Source organism: Lontra canadensis, unplaced genomic scaffold (genome assembly GCF_010015895.1).
Source record: "Lontra canadensis isolate GAN:19392208 unplaced genomic scaffold, GSC_riverotter_1.0 scaffold4, whole genome shotgun sequence".
In the NCBI taxonomy this organism is placed as follows: Eukaryota; Metazoa; Chordata; class Mammalia; order Carnivora; family Mustelidae; genus Lontra; species Lontra canadensis.
The window spans coordinates 12564989-12586339 of NW_022630998.1; positions in this window are offsets into that span (position 1 = coordinate 12564989).

Here is a 21351-nt window from a genome sequence, read left to right on the forward strand (position 1 = left end):
TAAGCAAAAAGACTTGTATAAGCTGGCTCCATGTTAATTCTTCCTCTAGATTTTGTCTCTTAAGAGATAAGTAGAATAAAAAGTGATTTAATTCAATGTATTTTAACTTCTTGACAACTATAAAATATTTGAACATGAGCAGCATTTGTTTAATTCAGACATATGATTCCAAAATGTGCTAAATCTGAAGAAAAATGAAACTGGAAACAAGCAATAATCAGGGATATTTGACCAATAGACAGCCCTGTAACAACACAAATGTACTTTTAGTGTTGCTTTCTGCCCCATGAGCTAGGACACTAGTTTTATATGCAGGATATATGGCAGAGATTGTTTCTGCTTGGTGAATAAGGATTACCAATATTTGCTGGTCAGTGAAAGGAACATTAGCACTACTGGTATTATTTTCAGAGAAAATCACCATATGGAAATTACAAAAGTTGGTCTGAGTACTCAGTTAAAATGCCAATGGATGGAAAAAGGAATGACTTTCAAACACAAAAGGGGTAGTTTCAACCAAGGAGAGCAGGGCAGTGGGGGCAGGGATACAATTATTCACAATTACTTATTATTTGCAAAGAGAAAATATTAATAAGGTAATCATCTTCAGATAGAAATAGAAAATGATTATATCCAATTATAGCTTTCCATTTGTTTCTCATTATATAGTTGGACAAACCCATAGTCAAATATAAATAAAATACCTTTTAGAATTTAGAATAGAAATAGAATATTCTATTCTACTCTTATTCATTTATATGTGTGTGTCTGTATATCTATCTATCTATATATATATATTTATAAATATATAATTTACAGATAAATTATATGTCATAAATAAAGTCCTAAACTCCTTTTACAAAGATAAATGGTACTGTTATTAGCAATTACCCTTTTTCCCTATTTTTTGGAATGACACTCTAATAAGACATAAATATAATTCATAACAGAGAAATGTTAAAGACAGCATAGTTACAGTCACACAATTTATCAGAGAAATGTAAATACTGCACAAGTGATTCCCTTTCACCATGTTTTGTGTGTTATTCATCCACAGTACAGAGAACACCTGCCTCCACATGTATAAGACAGATAACAGGTAAAATAATAAAAGTCCCTACATAAAAGAGTTGAAGTGCATCATGACAATGGGTTGGTTCAACATACTGCCTGTATACTTGGTTGCTAATGCACATGTCAAAATCAAATATGTGCATGCAATTCTCTCTAAAACTAAAACATTGATTATTCTAATAGAATACTTTGGAAGGAGTGCCTGGTAGTTGTAAAATGGCTTGCCTCACCCAGCATTTCAAAGGAAGTTGCAGACAAAAACCAGAAAATAATGTTAATAAGTTAAAATTTGCTACCTCTGCCTTTATTTTTTTATTTTATTTTTTATAAACATATAATATACTTTTATCCCCAGGGGTACAGGTCTGTGAATAGCCAGGTTTACACACTTCACAGCACTCACCATAGCACATACCCGCTCCAATGTCCATAACCACACCCCCCAACCCCCCTCCCCCCATCAACCCTCAGTTTGTTTTGTGAGATTAAGAGTCACTTATGGTTTGTCTCCCTCCCAATCCCATCTTGTTTCATTTACTTTTCTCCTACCCCCTTAACCCCCCATGTTGCATCTCCTCTCCCTCATATCAGGGAGATCATATGATAGTTGTCTTTCTCCAATTGACTAATTTCACTAAGCATGATACCCTCTAGTTCCAACCACGTCATCGCAAATGGCAAGATTTCATTTCTTTTGATGGCTGCATAGTATTCCATTGTGTATATATACCACTTCTTCTTTATCCATTCGTCTGTTGATGGACATCTAGGTTCTTTCCATAGTTTGGCTATTGTAGACATTGCTGCTATAAACATTCGGGTGCACGCTCCCCTTCGGATCACTATGTTTGTATCTTTAGGGTAAATACCCAGTTGTGCAATTGCTGGGTCATAGGGTAGTTCTATTTTCAACCTTTTGAGGAACCTCCATGCTGTTTTCCAGAGTGGTTGCACCAGCTTGCATTCCCACCAACAGTGTAGGAGGGTTCCCCTTTCTCTGCATCCTCACCAGCATCTGTCATTTCCTGACTTGTTAATTTTAGCCATTCTGATGGTGTGAGGTGATATCTCATTGTGGTTTTCATTTGTATTTCCCTGATGCTGAGTGATATGGAGCACTTTTTCATGTGTCTGTTGGCCATCTGGATGTCTTCTTTGCAGAAATGTCTGTTCATGTCCTCTGCCCATTTCTTGATTGGATTATTTGTTCTTTGGGTGTTGAGTTTGCTAAGTTCTTTATAGATTTTGGACACTAGCCCTTTATCTGATATGTCATTTGCAAATATCTTCTCCCATTCTGTCAGTTGTCTTTTGGTTTTGTTAACTGTTTCCTTTGCTTTGATTGGATCATTTCCTTACACCACACATGAAAATAGACTCAAAATGGATGAAGGACCTCAGTGTGAGAAAGCAATCCATCAAAATCCTTGAGGAGAACACAGGCAGCAACCTCTTCGACCTCAGCCGCAGCAACATCTTCCTAGGAACATCACCAAAGGCAAGGGAAGCAAGGGCAAAAATGAACTATTGGGATTTTATCAAGATCTGCCTTTATTTTTATCCATTACTTAAGACTGAAGGCATTATGGAAGAAAGAACTAAGGAATGGAGTATAAAATTAGACCTGAAAATGTTGTAATAGCATTGTATGGTGACAGGTGGTAGCTACACTTGTGGTGGACATAATATAGTATATAAATTTGTCGAATCACTGTGTTGTACACTTGAAACTCATGTGTCAACATGTGTCAACTGTATGTGTCAACTATACTTCAATTAAAAAAGAATTAGACCTGAAGAAAGAAAACAAGGGCACTCTAAGTTACCACAGAACCCCAGATTCTCGGGCTTGATTTTCTTTATGCTTAGAAAATACATTATTTTCATGTATTAAATACGTGCTTCTCTGCTAACATTTGTGAATATTCTTTCTGTCCAACTCAGAGTTATCATTACCAGGCACGATACCCTCTGGGTGCCAAGGCAGTCTACTTACTTGGAATTCTTCAATTATGCATCTTAATTGGACCTACAAGGGCACTGGAATTTAGAATATGAAAGCAATAAGCCATTTGGGAATAAAAAATCTCAAAATAACATTTTACCTAATTATTATCCATATTTCATTCTGTAAGTTACATTCAGGATACTGTTGCATCAATCTGCATGGTTTACTAAAACACACTTTAGAGGTGCGTAAAAGGTTCTTTATCCTTTAAAGTGTCAGTTCAGGTTTTCTATTTCCCCAGATAATTGATGCCAGCCCAATGTCCTTAAAAAGTACACAGGAAACAATTCCTACTTTACAGGAGGTCAAGGGTGAATCTAATGTCATAAACTGATTTCCCCATTGATCAATTAAGGTTGTACCTGACCCATTTAAATATATATATATGCATATTAACTTTCTAATATAATTTACATAACAAATACATTGTAATACTTTGAATCTATCTACCTTTAGTAGTTTACTATATGACATTGCTTAACAGACTGCTTCAGAAAAAATATTTGTTGAAATTTTCATCACCTTAATATACTTTCATTTTTGAGAAATTCTTGTCCATATACTCATGTATCAATATGTTATTGCTCAAATACATTTTTTACAACTCCTTATAATCTATTTTTCTCCAAAATTCATAAAATATGAATGTTTAATGTATTAATTTCTGATTCATATTTTCCAATCTGTTTTTTTTAAAGTCATACTTTATTTAAAGTCCTTTAAATTTTCAGCATTCTTTGTTTTATCCTTGATATTCATAGAAAAGGCAACCATAAATGTAGGGGAGGAAAACGTTTTCCTCAACCTTCTTGGGGCCCCTTGATGGGACTGAAAATTAAACTGACAAAGACAAACGGACAGAAGAAAAGCATACAAATGTATGTAATATAAATTTTATGTGACATGGAGCCCTCATAAGGAAACGAAGACCTAAAAAAAAAAAAATCAGTATTTTTACACTGGATTTGATGAAAGATGGACAGTCATGGAGAAATATGATAGATCAAGGAGTATGAAGTACGTGCAGTAAACTGGGGGAAAGTTTGTTAGGATTGTACTCAGCATACTTTTGTCTTCATAAGGATGTTCCTTTCCTCCTGGAACAGGAAGGGTATTTCTCACATGGGGGTTTTCTAACCTATTTCGGGCAAAGGCAGGAGAAAGTCCCCGGAGTGATCTTCCTGCTTCTGCTTGTCTTCTCAAACTTCTTCAGCTTAAAATAATCAGTGTGCCAAGTTGCCATATTTGGGGGGGAGCATATCCTGAACCCCATCACAAGACAGAACTCATATTGTAACTGCATAAGATTCATTTCATACAGAGCAGGATTCTAAAGTCAACTAGAATGTTTGAACTAGTTACGTACACAGGTGTGGACTCGATTGACCGTAAGATTTATTTTCTAATTCAGACTATTTCAGAGTGAAAATGGGTGCTGATAACAGTTACATAGCTAGAAAAGTTGTAAAACCAGGAAGGAAATAATGGTCACTCTGGGATAAGCAAATGGTTGACTGTGAAGCAAAATATTTGTTTGTTATGTGCAGAAATATTTCAAGTACAATCAGTTTTTCAAGGGGAAATTATGAATTGAGAAAAACTAGAAAGTGACAAGTCATTGTTTTTTCCAGTTTTTAGTATTTATGACAGGGACATAAAATCAGAACTTTGTGTAAAATGATACACGCAATAATGGCATCTCTCATCACTCATTTCGTAATACATTTTCTTGAAACTACTTTAACATAGGAAAGAAATCTTCACCCAATTGTTTCATCCTTTCATTTTTTAAATTTTATAGGTGACACTGAGGGATAAGTCAAATCATCATAAACATTTTAATTGCATAATGTAACCACTAACTGTTCATTCACAGATATGTACAGATAACAGAAGATTATTTTCTTGGGAATCATAATTGTCATACTATAAATTAATTAATAATTACTTTTAACTTTCAACCATCCTTTTCTTGAGGGAAAAAGTGAGTCACAATTAGTAGGACAGTATCCTTGTGTCCAAGTATATAACAAAAGTTCATAATAGCTTACCTCATCTCTCTAAGGTAAATACACCACATAAAACAGTGCCCAGAACACTGGAAATAAAATATCTGCTTTAAAAATCATGCTAGGCGGGGCACCTGGGTGGCTCAGTGGGTTAAGCCTCTGCCTTCAGCTCAGGTCATGATCCCAGGGTCCTGAGATCAAGCCCCACATCGGGTTCTCTGCTCGGCAGGGAGCCTGCTTCCTCCTCTCTCTCTGCCTGCCTCTCTGCCTACTTGTGATCTCTCTCTGTCAAATAAATAAATAAAATCTTTTAAAATTTAAAAAAAAAAAAATCATGCTAAAAAACCCTTTAGATACGAAACTCAATGAGCAAACACCAAATTTCCTAGAAATCAAGTAGACTTTGGCAAAAAGACTTTGGCAAAAAGACTTCTGTTTCTACCTATTCCCAAGCAGCTAAATAATAAGTGGAATATTGAACGTAAAATATGATAGCCAATTAGGGGTCTTTAGCATTTTCCTGGAAAAGGATTTCACTAGCATCTTGCCATGTGATCTAAAAAACCAGCATATCATGTATTACTGCACAAAACCTGTTGAAATAACTGGCTTGAACTGCTGTGGTGGTGTAACCTTGCTACTCACCGCACCATTATTGGCGGCAGCAATGCTGTGCCGGGCAGTGCAACAGGCATTTCATCAGGCATGTCCTTTCGTCACAGTCTGTCAGATTCCTCTCCCCTGCAGACTGTTGAATGAAAATGTAAACTTGAAATTTCTGCTACAGAGAACAGAGATAAACAGGGGGATCAGAAGTTGCACACCTCTCATGTTGTCTGTTCTGTTAAAAGTGCTGGTAATTTATGGCAGAGAAGTAAACTGCGGTAAAATGAAGTGTTCTGCTTAACTATACTCAAATGCAATAAATGTAACCTTAATCTAGCAGATGAAATAGTTCTCATAAGCACAGTATCCTGCAGATGTTATATATATTTATGGCTCTGGCCCCATAAATTCATAATGATTTCCTTCTGGGTATTAAAGGCCAAAATATGATTTTTGACAGATTATATATTTTGGAATTCTTACTTTGATAGTTAATTTTAAGAGCAGTTATTTCTGCCATTCCTGAAGGAAAATACATCTAATAACCAGTAGGGCATATACTTTTCCCAAAGCATATAGTTATGCTTGCTTGAAGGAAGTCAGCCAGGCATTACCAACAAAAGTTAGCACTTCTGTTGTGGCTGAAGTTATTCCCATATGTGGCATTTTCTAACTTTTATGATTATACTACCTGTTTTTTTTTTCTTTTAAATCAGGGATTACCTTTCTTAGGACGTATTTCTTCTAACATCACAGAAAAAAAATTAACAGTGGCACATAGTGCCTTTTTTTAAAATAAAGTTTGATCAATTTTTCTTAGGAAAAATATGATCTTCCTTTGCAACAAGTTTCATGTTTTAAGCCCCAATGAAATATGCAGTGAAAACACAGGTCGTGTATTCTAGTATCATGAAAACCAAAGAATAGTTTGTGTGAGATAAAACACAGAGGTACTGCAGTGTTCTATATTTCCTAAATATATTCCCAGCTGTCTACTGAAGTGGGTACTTCAGGGTACATCCTGACTGTAATTTAATCACTTTTGGTAAATGAGTACCACTTAGAGTAAATCTGATCATATTCTGTTCTGAAGGATTTCAGCAATCTTTTTATTTGCTGTCAGCTCCTTTTGAAAATAAATTTTCCCACTATCGTCCCTTAAAGTCACAATGATGCCTGCAGAGTTCTTCATGAAAGAAAACATAAGCTAGCTCAAATATGAGAATGACAGCTCATAACATAAAACCATAAGTATCTGAAACCTTTTGGCTCACTGTTCTGTAGTAATTAATTTCATACGTTGTTATAAATCACAGTTTTCACAAATGACTGAAAAGATTGTCGTCAATTATCCTTTTTCTGTTTTTTTTCTTACTTTTAATTTTTAAAAATTTCAAATCCACAAAAGAAACCAAAAATAGAATAAACCTGCATATACCTATCACATAATGTCAACTGGTTTTTAATCCCTGACCAATCTCTTCTCTTCTCTACTTTGACCCCCTTGTCCCATTCAATATTACTTTGAAAGAAATCTTGGCTATCATATAATTTTATGCTTAAATATTTCATGTACATGAACATATATATATTTGAAATGAATATATATATGAATAGGTATAAATGAATATTTGAAATATTCATTTCAAATATATATATACACATAACGAAGATAAAGACACCTTTTTTTTTTTAAAGATTTTATTTATTTATTTGACAGAGAGAGAGAGATCACAAGTAGACAGGCAGAGAGGTGGGGGGAAGCATGCTCCCTGCTGAGCAGAGAGCCCAACATGGGGCTTGATCTCAGGACCCTGAGATCATGACCTGAGCCAAAGGCAGAAGCTTAACCCTCTGAGCCACCCAGGTGCCCCTAAAGACACCTTTTTTAAACTTAGCCACTTTATAATTACATTTCAAAAATTTACAATGATTTGTTAATATCATCACATCTTCAGATCAAATTTCTAGTCTCAATGTCTTTATTAATTTTTTTCTTGTATAAAAAATTTCTTGTATGATAAATAAAAAATAAATAAAATTTAAAAATAACAAATAAATTTCTTGTATAATAAATAAAATTCCCTACATAGTTACTGGTTGATAAATGTTCAGATCTCTCTCTGGGCTCCCTACTCAGCAAGGAGGTTGTTTCTCCCTCTGACCCTCTCCCTTCTCATGCTCTCTCTCTCTCATTCTCTCTCAAATAAATAAAATCTTTTTAAAATTAATTAATTAGTTAATTAATTAATGCTAATTGTTACTGGTGCCTTAACTTCACTAAATCTCCTGCTTTCTTTTAAACCACTTTATGAGGTATGATTGACATCGTAAAAGGTGCATAAAAGTAAAAGCATATAACTTTATGAGCTTGGAGTTAGTATGCATCTATGAAACCATCCCCATAATCGATGTCATGAACATATCTGTCACTTCCAACAGTTTCTTCCTGCCCTGTTTACTTATTTTATCTTTTTTGTGATAAGAACATTTAACATAAGATCTACTCTTTAAAAGATTTTTAAGTATGTAATACAGCACTGTTAATTCCAGGCTCTATGGCCTGCAGATCTCTACAACTTATTTGTCTTGTATAACTGGAATGTTGCACCCTTTGATTAAAACCACCTTGTTTTATCTCCTCCCCAGCTCTGGAAAACACCAATCTACTCTCTACCTCTATGAGTTTAACTACCTTAGATTCTTTGTATAAGTAGTATCGTATAACATTTGTCCTTCTGTGCCTGGCTTACTTAACTTAGCATAATGTTCTCCACATTCACCTATGTTATCACAAATGGAGAATCTCCACCATCTTTTGTAAGGCTGAGTAATATTCAGTTGTATGTATAGATCACATTTTCTCTATTCACTCATCTAGTGATAGACATTTAGATACTCTCCACCTCTTGGCTATTGTGAACAATGCTGCAATGAACATGGGAGTACAGATTCTTAAGTTTTTGTTTAATATACCAATTTAACATGCATACCCTCTCTTCCTTGCAATTTTATTTGTTGAAGGAAGTAGGTTCTGTGTACTATCCACCAATTTTCCTTAGTCTGGATTTTACTGACAACATCACTATGGGTTCCTTAACACTATCGTATTTCCTGTAAATTAGAAACTGCATCTTAAAGATTAATCAGGGTGCCTGGGTGGCTCAGTTGGTTTAGCAACTGTCTTCGGCTCAGGTCATGATCCTGGAGTCTCGGGATCAAGTCCGGCATCAGGCTCCCAGCTCCATGGGGAGTCTGCTTCTCCCTCTGACCTTCTCCCCTTTCATGCTCTCTCTCATTGTTTCTCTCTCAAATAAATAAAAAATCTTTAAAAAAGTAAAATAAAAGCTTAATCAAATACAGATTAACACTTTTGGCAAGAATACTCCATAAATGCTGTTGTGAAGTATTGTTTAATAATAAAAATATTCACATTTTGACCATTGTAGAGTTGTGGTTAAAACCATAGGCTCTGGAGACTGAATACATGGAAACTAATTCTGGTTTTGCCTCATCATAGTGCTGAAACCGTAGGCAAATGAATTAATCAGTATCTCATTTCCTTCTCCTGTGAAATGGGGATAATAAATACACCTAACAAATAAGATTTCTGTCAAGACTACATAAATAAAGACAAAGCACTTCAAATAACACTAGGTACATAGTAAGTATTCAATATATTTTAGCTATTATTACCAAAGACCTGACATTAATTATAAAGAGGAACATGCAGAAAATATTCACAATAATTGTTATCCATACAGCAGCCAAACTGACAAGTCTAGTAAAGACAGATTTTCAACATATAATATAAAAGTTGAAATGTGGGGCACCTGGGTGGCTCAGTCAGTTAGTGTCTGCCTTTGTCTCAGGTCATGATCCTAGGGTCCTGGGATGGAGCCTCCCATCAGGCTCCCTGCTTCTCCCTCCCACTCTCCCTGCCACTCCTCCTGCCTGAGATCGCGCTCTCTCTCTCTCTCTCTTTCTCTGTCAAACAAATAAATAAAATCTTAAGGGAAAAAAAAAAAAGTGGAAATGTGAGTGGACTAAAAGATCCAAATATATCAGTGAACTAATAATGGAAGATGCAGTCTTTTGCTGGTAGGTCAATGATTAAAACACCCCACAGGTTACTAGTGATTGAAAGAAATTGCTGCTTTCCAGTTCTGTTAAATGTATTATGTCCTTCCATATGTACCATTCTTGGCTCCACCTCAGAAAACAACCACAAACATGATCAATCCACATTTTATTCTCTCTTAGAGATACTTTGATAGCATCAAACTAAGCAAAACAATTATCTTACCAAGGCAGAAGAAATAGGTTCATCTCTTGCTATCCAGAGCAATAGTTTGTGAATACTTTTTGCTCTTTTAGAAATTGGGCATAAATGTTTAGCACATTCCATCAGTAGTTTATAGAATTTCTAAGGGAGCAAAATCACTTAATATACATTTTTTTTAAATCACAATCTTGAGAATGGCTATTAACTAAGGATTTAGCAAACATTAAGTTCTAAAGTCCATAAGATTGGAAAATGGTGAAGATTTGAAGTCAGATGAGCAATGGAAAATTTAGGCTGGGTATTTAAGGAAACTGCCTATTAGCAAGAACTATTAGATAATGGAATGGTACTTTTCTTAAGCTCCATAAATTTCAAAAGTAAATTGGAAAACATATTGGGAGAAAATGTTCCACCCCACCAGGGGAATAAATGAAATGGTCTTTTCATCTCCTGTTTCTATAAGCTGGTCTGCAAATTAGATGTATAAAATTTACCTACCCAAACTATGAACACGATAAGTCCAATATTAGGCTTAGTCCAAGTTTCACTGGGAAAAGTTCCATTTCCAGATCTTCAGCCAAAAGCTGAATAATACCAATATGGAAATTTGGAGCAAAATCAATTGTTAAAGTCAGATTATGAGATTTTAACTGCCATTCTAAAACTACTTATACAGCCTTTCTATGTTATTTCCACTTGCCAGATCAACACCCAAGAGTCATTTTGACATTTAAAAAAAAAAAATCCCAATTACACATCCAACTGCTGATTTACAAAGCAAAAGGCAACCTGTGATTTTGGCTTTAAAACCCAGTTTGCCTTAGGGATGGATGGATGAAAGAAATTCTAGCCTACTGTTTAAGGGCTAATATTCCCACATTTTCATATCCCATTTAGGGCAGGCCGATTTTAGCACTTCGGCTTAAGCAGTATCCCTTTATACAAGGTGCTTGAGTGGAGTAGGCAGCGAGCGGGAATGGATAGTAAGTGGCAGAGAAGCAGAGGCTGCTGCTGCAGGTAGACTCCTATGCCAACTGCCAAAGGAAAATGGCTGTGAAAGCGAATGCATTTTTTTCTCCACCGTGAGCGAGGGATGAGAATTTAATAGTAACATAGTAAATTGAGTTTCTGTCCTTTTACCTCTTACTAGAATTTCTTTGTTGTCCTTTGCATGGGGAAGGTTAACCGCTCAACCTAATTCTTCACTCCAAGGAACTTTACAGGCTGTCATTTGGTTAAGGTCTAATGGGTCTTCTGGGATTTGATAGCTGAAGGCTGTGCTCACTGGAGCAAGCCGCTCCACAGAGGGCCTGGAAAAGAATGTTTGAGTTGGAGAGAAGGTGCTGCTGCTCCAACTGCTTTTCCACCTGCAAAAACAGAACCTTTAGGGACAGTAGCACTGCAGTTAACAGGGGATCTCAGGAATGAGAAAGGTGTTAAAGTAGCCAGTTCTTCTGTTTTGCCAAGGATTTTCCGGTCTTGCTGTTTTTGGCAAAATTTTGAAATATCCCACTTCTCTCACCCTGAGCTTTTCCCTTCCCATTTCTCAGGGATGGTTTTGAGGACTGGGATGTCTAGTCCAAACAGAAAGGCAGAATTTTAAGAGGATGTGGGAGTCACACTCCTGGCCTCCCCACATGCCTCTAAGCAGCACTTGGCTGCTGTGGAGAGTTGGGGATTCTTGCGAAGGGGAGGGTGGCCAAGAGCAATAAAAGGATCAAGTTACCAACCACCTCAACCTCCATATTGGAGAGGGATACTCCTAAAACCCCCTTGTTGATTAAATCAGACGGAAAATTTCAAAACATCATCAACTGAAAATGCCACAGAGTCACTCAGAGGACTCTGAAAGTCAAGTTCATATTCAACCATGGTGAACTCGTTAAAAAGTTCTCAATGAGAGCAACTTACAAACTATTTCTTTTCTAAAATTCCATTTTTTAAAAATAATCTTACTTCTTCCTTTCCAACTTTTATGTCTTTTTAAAAAAATATTTTATTTATTTATTTTTCAGAGAGAGAGAGCACGCACAAACAGGAAGAGTTGGCAGGCAGAGGCGGAGAGAGAAGCAGGCTCCCCACTGAGCAGAGAGCCCGATGCAGGGCTCGATCCCAGGACCCTAGGATCATGGCCTGAGCCAAAAGCAGTGGCTTAACCGACTGAGCCACCCAGGCATCCCTCTTTCCTAAAATTCCAGATGAAGACCTTGAATCATCGACATGAGCCTGTCAGAATACAGTGGCAGTCTTTTGTCCCAACCCTAATGTTTCTAAATGTTATTTTGATTGCAAAACACACAGAACTTAATATTTTTCTGAAGTTTTTAAAAGTTTCCTAAAGTTTTATTGTACTAAAAATATACAGCATAAAATATGCCACTTTAAACCATTATTAAATGTCCAAATCCCTGGCATTAATTATATTCACAATGTTATGCAACCGTCACTACTATATTTCCAAACCATTTCACCACACCAAACAGAAACTTGGTAAAATAAAACATTTTTAAAGAATGGTATTTGCTATGAAACACAATGAAACCAGAGAGGGAGACAAACCATAAAAGACTCTTAATCTCAGGAAACAAACTAAGGGTTGCTGAAGGAGGGGGGCGGTTGGTGGGAGGGACTGGGTGGCTGGGTGATGGACCTTGGAGAGGGTTTGTGCTATGGTGAGTGCTGTGAATTGTGTAAGACTGAGGAGTCACAGACCTCTACCCCTGAAACAAATAATACATTATTTGTTAATCAAAAAAAAAAAAAAAAAGAATGGTTTTTGCTATTATGGTTGCCATAAGGTATGGTCAATGCAACCTCAAAGTAATATGATTGGTAGTTATGTATGTATTTTCTAAAAAGAAGTGAATTAGCTTAAAATAATTATTGGAAAAGTGTAAAACCACTGTAACTCATCACTAAACCTGCACAATACATACAGTAGCTTTGATAAATTTCATCTAATTGAGCATACATTTTTGTATAATATACAATTTCAATGATTAAGATTGATGACCTCAAAAATCATACTAATTATTGAAAAAATAGCTCAGAAAATAAAAATAAACAAGAGCAAAAAGTTATGTCAAAGGCTATAAAAACATAGAAATACAAAAATGAAGTCACAAGGCTAGAAGAGTCAAGGCATTGTTAAAATCTAAAACTATAAAACATTGTTTTAGAAAAACATTTCCAAATAAATAGATTTCAAAAAAAATTTAGATGTGCTTTTGAAGTGGTTTTGTAAGGATCCAGGATATAAGTTTTGGAGGTTCATACATAATGTTATCTCAGCCACTGATCAAAATTGCCCTGTCTTTCAAAAGGCAAAAGTAAAATATGAAATATATAGATTTACCAGTTTTAGGCACAGCTTCTCATTTCAGTCAATTCTTGCTCATTGATTAGTAAATCCAATCAATGGCAATGACAATTTGAAAAGTAAATCCCTCCATCAGATCTTAAATCTTGCACATTGCACCTTTGAAGTTCACCCTTTCCTTTCATCACCAGGAATTTCAATGCTATGTAAGGTAAGTGCATCGTTTATTTTAATCCTGTTGAAATGAATGGATGAACTTAAATAACAACGCAAGCCTTTTCCATAGAGTGCTATAATTCACTTTGAAATGATATCACTTTCAGGATTAAGATGTATACATTTTGGATCTTCGACTAGTTGTCCTTTCTTTGTGTACTATATTAACAAGAATTAAAGTTAGACTAAGTCACATCTGCCTTCTAATGCAATTCTTAGAGTCTTAAACAAAATTCTACTAGAATAGCTAACCAAGATGAATATCTATTTTGAAGGGAATGAAACTATCATTTAGTAAGTACAGATTACGGTTTTCTACTTAATCATGTGTGTTAGAGTGGCTATCGATGGAATCATTCTTGAAAATATTTTCATTTATTATCACATTGCCACTATTAAAATGAAAGAAGTTTGATATACTACTGCAGAAGAAATGAATAACTACTTAATTCTTAACTCATGTTAACTTTATGCTTATTGCATTCTGCAATGAATTCATCCAATACTTCAAGAAAATTTATGAGACGTTCAAAATAGATATTGTCAAAAAGATATGTATGTTAAGAAATATGTTAGTTATTTATTTAGAATATATGATAAAATATACTTCCTGAAAAGATGGTTGTTCTTCTAGAAATAGTTATACACAAACTTATCTATATACAATAGATATTAATATGTTGACTTATTTTAAATAAAATTGAAATGCTCACAGTTTCCATTATAGAAATTGTTCAAAAGTAAATGTCAAAACAAGGAAATCTTCTCACTTGGCTCCACTTAAGGATAATCATTCTTAATATTTCAGAATATTTCTTCCCATGTCCTTTTATAACATTATTCATTTTCCTAATTCAAAAATAAAATATACCAAAATATGAAAATGTGGATAAATCAACTGACACAAAGTAAAATAATAATAATAATGTAATGTTTATAAAACCCATGTATTTCAACCATGTAAAGGTAATCATTGTAAATAAATTGGTATATGATCTTTTAGTATATTTTTTGTGTTTAGTTTTATATCTTTTCCTCCAAACATTGTTTAACAATAGTAGTTTTATTTTCCCCTAATTAAAAAACAACTAAATGCTTAATGCAGAACAATTGGCAGAGAGAGAAAAAAAAAAAGGATGCAACAAATTGTCCATGACCTTAACCAGAAAACATTTACAGATAATTTTGTTCATGTACTATCAATATACTTTGAATCCTATATACTTCAGTTATCTATAAACAAATGCTAACTTTTTAATGTGACTCAGTAGACATCAAAATATATCCAGGGGTCACTTAAAAAAGAAAAATCAGAAATATTCTCTGCTACTATACTGTCAGGGCAAGTCATGATAAATGGTAATCTAATTCTTAGCTACCAAAGCTATGTCCCAGTGTCCTTTTTGACAAACCAATTCCTACCCTGCCCCTTTGACCCATCTCTTATCATGGCAGCTCCCTGCTTGTCCTTCATTCCCAGCTTGCTGATTGCACTCAAGCTACTCATTCTTGCAATACTGCCTTTTTATTGCCATTGTTATTGCTGTTTTGCTGTTGCCGTGTGTGATATAACAATCCAGTGTCTAGTCTTTCTAGAGGCTTGAGTCAAAGCTTTTCTTAAGCAGTATGTCTTTTCCTACAGCTCTGAGATTATATTCCCTAACAAATATCCCAGACAGGGACTCAAGGAAACAAAGTGATTTAGTCATTAGAATAGGACAGGTGATGATAACAACAGGGAACAGGTACCAGATTCCTAGAACCTGACTACAAGACCACAAAAGGATCCAAACATTGCTAACCTTTGCAGACAGACTGAGTTACTGCTTTCATGCTTGGGTTGGGAATAAGACTGATTTCTAACCAGGCCTGACGTTTATCTGAAAGATGGTTAAGTATCCTCAGCAATAAAAATGGAAACAATTTTTTATCTCAGCTAAAAATGGAATATGTCAGAATATGAAACCAGGTAAGGCATTACTCTGACTTAAGTAAGTGAAATAATGTGATAACTAGGGATAGATCCAGATTCGAGGAAACCTGAAGCTTGTATAATTTGTAGGACGAAGAAAGAGAATACAACATTACAAATGCAAAATTGGGTATGAAAGTGATCATGGCTTTAGAATAAGAAAAGAATCCCAACAAAATATTGAAGACCTGAGAGAGTCATGCATGTTTATATTTTTAGATATCTTTAGAAAATTTACAAATATGATTACACATACATGCTTCCTGAGAGCAACCTGTCTCCATTCTCCCCTAGAACATTCCTCAACTCCCAGCACTCACAGGGGCCTGTTCAAGTGAGGGGCACTGAAGCTGAAACTTTGTTAGCTTCATGGCAAATCCGCTTTTGGTTTTAATTGTAAAACTTTAGGCAATAGGAGCCAGATGGTGAGATCACTTTAGCAGGCAAGCAGTCTTTCCAAATTTCCTTGAAAGGGCACCAAACAGAATTCTCACGGAGCGTTATAAACAAAGTACAATACTCTGGAAATACAATGGTTTAGTAGAGAAGGAAGCCATTTTAAATGAAGTCTAAGGGACAGGTGTGAGGGGTTAAAGAGGCCCTGAAGAGTGCCTTGGATTCCAACAGAGAGGCAGAGATCATTCAAGATGGCAACAAAAACAAGTGTGAGAGAGCAGGGCAGCACAAGGAAAAGCAAGTATTTCAGGTGGAGTTTGACTTATGATATATTGGGATTTGGAGAGAGAAAAATGAGTGTAGCCATAGACTGCCTCAGAATTTCAGAGGATCTGAAGTACTGGGTTAGGGACCGTGCACTGGATTCAGATGGCAATTAGACCAACATAGAATACAAACAAGGTTTATTTTGTTTAATTTGCTTGTAGTAAAGAAAACGAGAAATCTAAAAAAATAATAAGGGGTGCCTGGGTGGCTCAGTGGGGTAAGCCTCCACCTTCGGCTCAGGTCATGATCCCAGCATCCTGGGACTGAGCCCCGCATTGGGCTCTCTTCTCAGCAGGGAGCCTGCTTCCTTCTCTCTCTTCGCCTAACTCTCTGCCTACTTGTGATCTCTGGCTATCAAATAAATAAAATTAAAAATAATAATAATAACTTTTTAAAAAAAAATTAAAAAAGAAAAGAAATCATTAATGAATGGCTTAGACCATTAAGCTAATTATTAACTGAACAATCAGAAAATTGTAAGAGAGTTTTATTATTAAAACACCTTAACTTATAGTAAAGAACATTTTATATATGTGGGAGTGGAGATGGGAGTACAGGTTAAAGAAAACAAAACTCAACAGTTTTCTCCCCATAGAGAAAAGTCCTCTCAGCTCACAGTGCATGTGAACTGAAGACACGTGCCAGTGCTGAATCAAATGTATTAACAGAGAAGTTCTATTCAGCGTGGTTACGAAGGCAAGTCCTACTGTCAGAATTTCAGAGTTTGAATCTTGGCTCCATCTCTCACGGTGTGATTTTAGGCATGTTGCTCAGCTGTGTGCCTCAGTCTGTTACCAATAAAATGGAGTTGGTTATATCTGCCCCTGTTGTTGTGTTGAGGATCCACAAACAGTAGGTTATGAAAGCACTCGGCAGTGCCTGAGGTTAATGGCTTGGTTAACGTGGGCTAAAATGTTAGATGTAGTTCTTATTACTCCTGTTTCTGGTTCAAGGGTCACTTAGAATATTGAGACAATCCCCTTTCTTCAATTCAAGATTGAATCTCCTAAGTCCATTCTTGCTCTTTTCAATTCAGTCTCTAAACCACAGCCAGTGAACTTTCTGTAATTCAAATCTGCTCATATCATATCTGCCACAAACTCTCAAAACAAAGCCCAGATTTCTTACGTGGCCTGGTCTCTATCATTGCAGCTTATTTTCTGTCTCTCCATCTAACATTTTAAGATCCAGTCCTCCTGCATTCCAAGTCATTCGATTTTCAGTCTCTAGGGTTCAGTAGAAGGGCTTCCTCTGCAGTTCCTCTACCTGGCTAATTCCCCCCCAGCTTTCACCTCTGGTGTAGTCAGCCCTTCCACTAGGATGCCTTATGGAATGTCTAAGTTGGATTTAGCTGCTCTTTCTAGGAGTTCCCAGGGAACTCTCACCTTATCTCGATCATAGCCCCCAGCACAAAATATTGAAATCTCCTGCTTATGGATCTAGATTCTCTGCAATCATCTCCTTAGAGGCAGAGACATGCTGTTCATTTCTAGCAGGCAGCACAGCAGTTAACACAATAAAGCCTCACTGAATAAATAATTAAGAGTAAGAGTGGTGGTTATCTCTGGGGAGAGGATGAGTATTGACAGGAAAAGGGGAGGAAGAAAACTTCTTGCATGATAGAAATCTGTATCTTGACTTGACTGATGGTTATTATGAGTATATAATGTGTATAAACATTTGTTAAGCTGAACTCTTAAAAATTCTTGTACTCTCTCTGCTTGAATGAAAATATTTTACTCCTCAATTTTTAAAACTGAGAAAAATATTTTTAGAAAATCTATATCATTAGAAGTTAGGATACTACTTATCCTCGTGATGAGTTGGGACTGGAAGAGAACAAGAGCACCTGGGAAGTTAGAAATTTTCTTTTACTTAACATAAGTCCTAGTTGCCTGGTATTCTGAATTTGTGAAAATCCATCGAGTTGCACACTTACAACACATGCACATTTATATACATATATGTATATATAGAGACACACACACACATACATATATATACTTGACAGATTAAAAGAGTGAGAATAAGTGAATAACATATATATGCATATATACATATGCATATATATATGACTATATGACATAAGACCTCCCTGTATTTGTGATGAGATAAGCAAGTCAGCTTCTTCAAACTACACCCCCTAGTCCTACATCAGAATCAGCTAAGTGAAATTACAAATCTTTCTCTCTCTACTACATGGCTCATCTGTGTAGATGAATGTATATAAGGACAGTCTGCTATTATAGATACAGGGTTAACAGTACATTTATTAGTAATTTTTGCACAATAACACATTGTAAATCTCTACAACACAACTCTTTGAGATGCTACTTTTAACACATTTTAAAAACAATTAGCTAGAATTACTTTCAGCATAAATTGTTTTTGCAATTATTTTCTTGCACGGATCTTAGAGTCACAAAATTCTTTACATATTCCTCTTGCCTTGGGTGAACTATTGTTTAAAACAAGACTTAAATGGAAATGTAATTTAGTTCTTTCTATTAAAGATGTTCTTAAACATTCCTAGGGCTTAAAAAAAAGTTTCACAGACTTTGCCCAATTTCCCTGTAGAGCATTTACTCATGATTTGGACTCCATTTGGTATACCTACGCTAACAGCAGGAATTCTTAATATAGGTGTACATTTAGCAGCCACATTGTGAACAGCATGAATAAAGGAATAAACATGACCTCAAATCAAAGTATCGGCACAATGCCCTTAGCATCCAAAGGCATGCTTTTGGCTCCAGCTTCCGTAAACGGAATTCGGCAAGATTTCAGTTAATTAATTGCAGTCAAGTCTGTGCTAAAGAGCAAACCCATGGGATCAAAAGGTACCAGACCACAAGGAAAAGCAAAAACTTGGGACTCAATCCATCCTACACTACTCCACATCATTTCCACATCATTTGAATGAACAGCCTAAGCTGCAGTACTTTTAAATAAAATAATTATTTATCAGAAATATTTTTATACTATTGTAGACTTCAAAGTGCCAAAAATGCATTTTTAACCTAAAAACTGTATTATTTTCTTCTAAATTCTCTTTCCCATGTATGATTTATTTTCCAAACACAGATTTCAACAACTTAGAAAATACTGTTTGGAGGAAGATTCAAGGGCAGCTTTCCTCTTTCCCAGAAGGCAAAATCTAGAAATACATCAGTCATTGATGTCAAACTGTGACAGTTCAAATCGCCAAAGGTGTTTGGTAAATTTTAATCACTGTCACAACTGTAAAGGTTACTGAGCAGCTCCAACACAAATCAATTACAATAGTGTTACACAAATGTGAATGTGTGTGTGTGTGTGTGTGTGTGTGTATACGTATGCCCTCGACAGTTAAATCTTCTGGCATAGCAGCAGTAAGTTCAGCAATATATAACAGCGGCAAAAACCACCAATAAAAAAGGATGAACAAGGTCAACATTTCTCCTTCAGTAACAGATTTAGGCAGCCCAGAGCTATTTTGCAGCTTCCTGCTACTTTACCATCCTTTGTGTGCTGCCTCATTTCACAGGATGGCTGCTTGTGCTCTGATCATCATGTCCACATCCCAGGAATAAAGAAAGAGTATCAGAATGGAAACCTCATTCCTTTTGAGGATATTTGCTGGAAGTTGCAAATAACACTTAGTTCTCATTGATCAACATTTACTCATAAGGCCACAACCATTTCAAAGGAAACCTAACTTTTACAATGGACATCAAGGTCATCAGCTAAAATTTGGGGTTCTTATTAATAAGAAGAGCAGAATAATTGATATTTGGAATGGACAGAATTTTTTCTCTCATTTTAAAAACATTAAAAACAGACTACTAGCCTCCTAGAAGGGGGAAAAAAAAACCCAAACTACTAGATGATTCAGTCTAATTAAATTGAAAACAATCTATTATTTACCATAATGTAAACAAAAGCTAATTAAAATTTCATTTTTAAACTGAATATTTCACTGATGTTCATAAATATAAGTGAAAAAATCATTTCCGTATATCAGAGAGCACCCTAAACCTTAAAAAAATCTGTATAATTATATTTTATTGGTTGGGGAAAGAGAAGAGGAGGCTGATTAATTTCTTTTAAAAGAGAAAAGTTAACTTAGAAATAATTTCATCCCACTCCTAAATCAGAATTAATGCTCTCAGTTGGGATTTATGCTGTCATATTTGAGAACCACTGATTTGAACATACTATTTCTGGAAATGATTTCTTTTAGTAATTACTAACAGTTTATGAAAAGATCTGCAATTTTATTTTTCCAAGCGTTCAAGTAATCTTAACTCATCAAAATGCTAAAATCTTTTATATCAAAGTTGTCTAAGACTTACTCATGTAAATGGCCTGCCTGTTCCCTGACAGCTGGAACCTCTTAGTGCGGATTGGCCGCCTCAGCCCCACCCCGAGCACTGGGACTCATCTGGTCTCTAAGCAGGAATCCATAGCTCATTGTCCAGCTTACACCTCCACCCTAACCTGGCAACCAGGTTTTCGTAGCAAAGCCTCTGCACTTTGCCTGATGCCAGGCTTTCCTCATACCAGGCTCTTCAAGAACCATTCCACAGCATACTAGACAGTCCCTGTCAATGACTATGAATGAATGAACCTTACATTAATAGAAATCCATACGTCATCATTTAGCTCTTTAGACTGCTTTTGAACACCCATTCAAGTGTTTACTAAACCAACACTGAAGTTGACTGCAAGTCAGGCATGTTGCCAGACATTTGGTAATAAAAAAGATCAAAAGCACATTCACCTGCCCTTTGGTGGGAGGGACAGCTGAAATTGTTAAAATGATATTCCTTATACACAGTTAGATTTGGTCTCCTGGGAATTTTCATCCATTGTTCTTAAGTCTGAACTCCATAGTCACATGTAATAGATTCTCATTCAGACTTCTGCAAATCCACACTCCAACATGGAATGTTTCGAATAGGATTCGATTCCTGTCAACATCCCCAAACTTCGCTTCAACCCCCACATCCTACAAATAACCTTCCCTCAAAATCATACATACAACGTTTCGAATAGGATTCGATTCCTGTCAACATCCCCAAACTTCGCTTCAACCCCCACATCCTACAAATAACCTTCCCTCAAAATCATACATACACTCTTTTCTTTTTCTTCTCC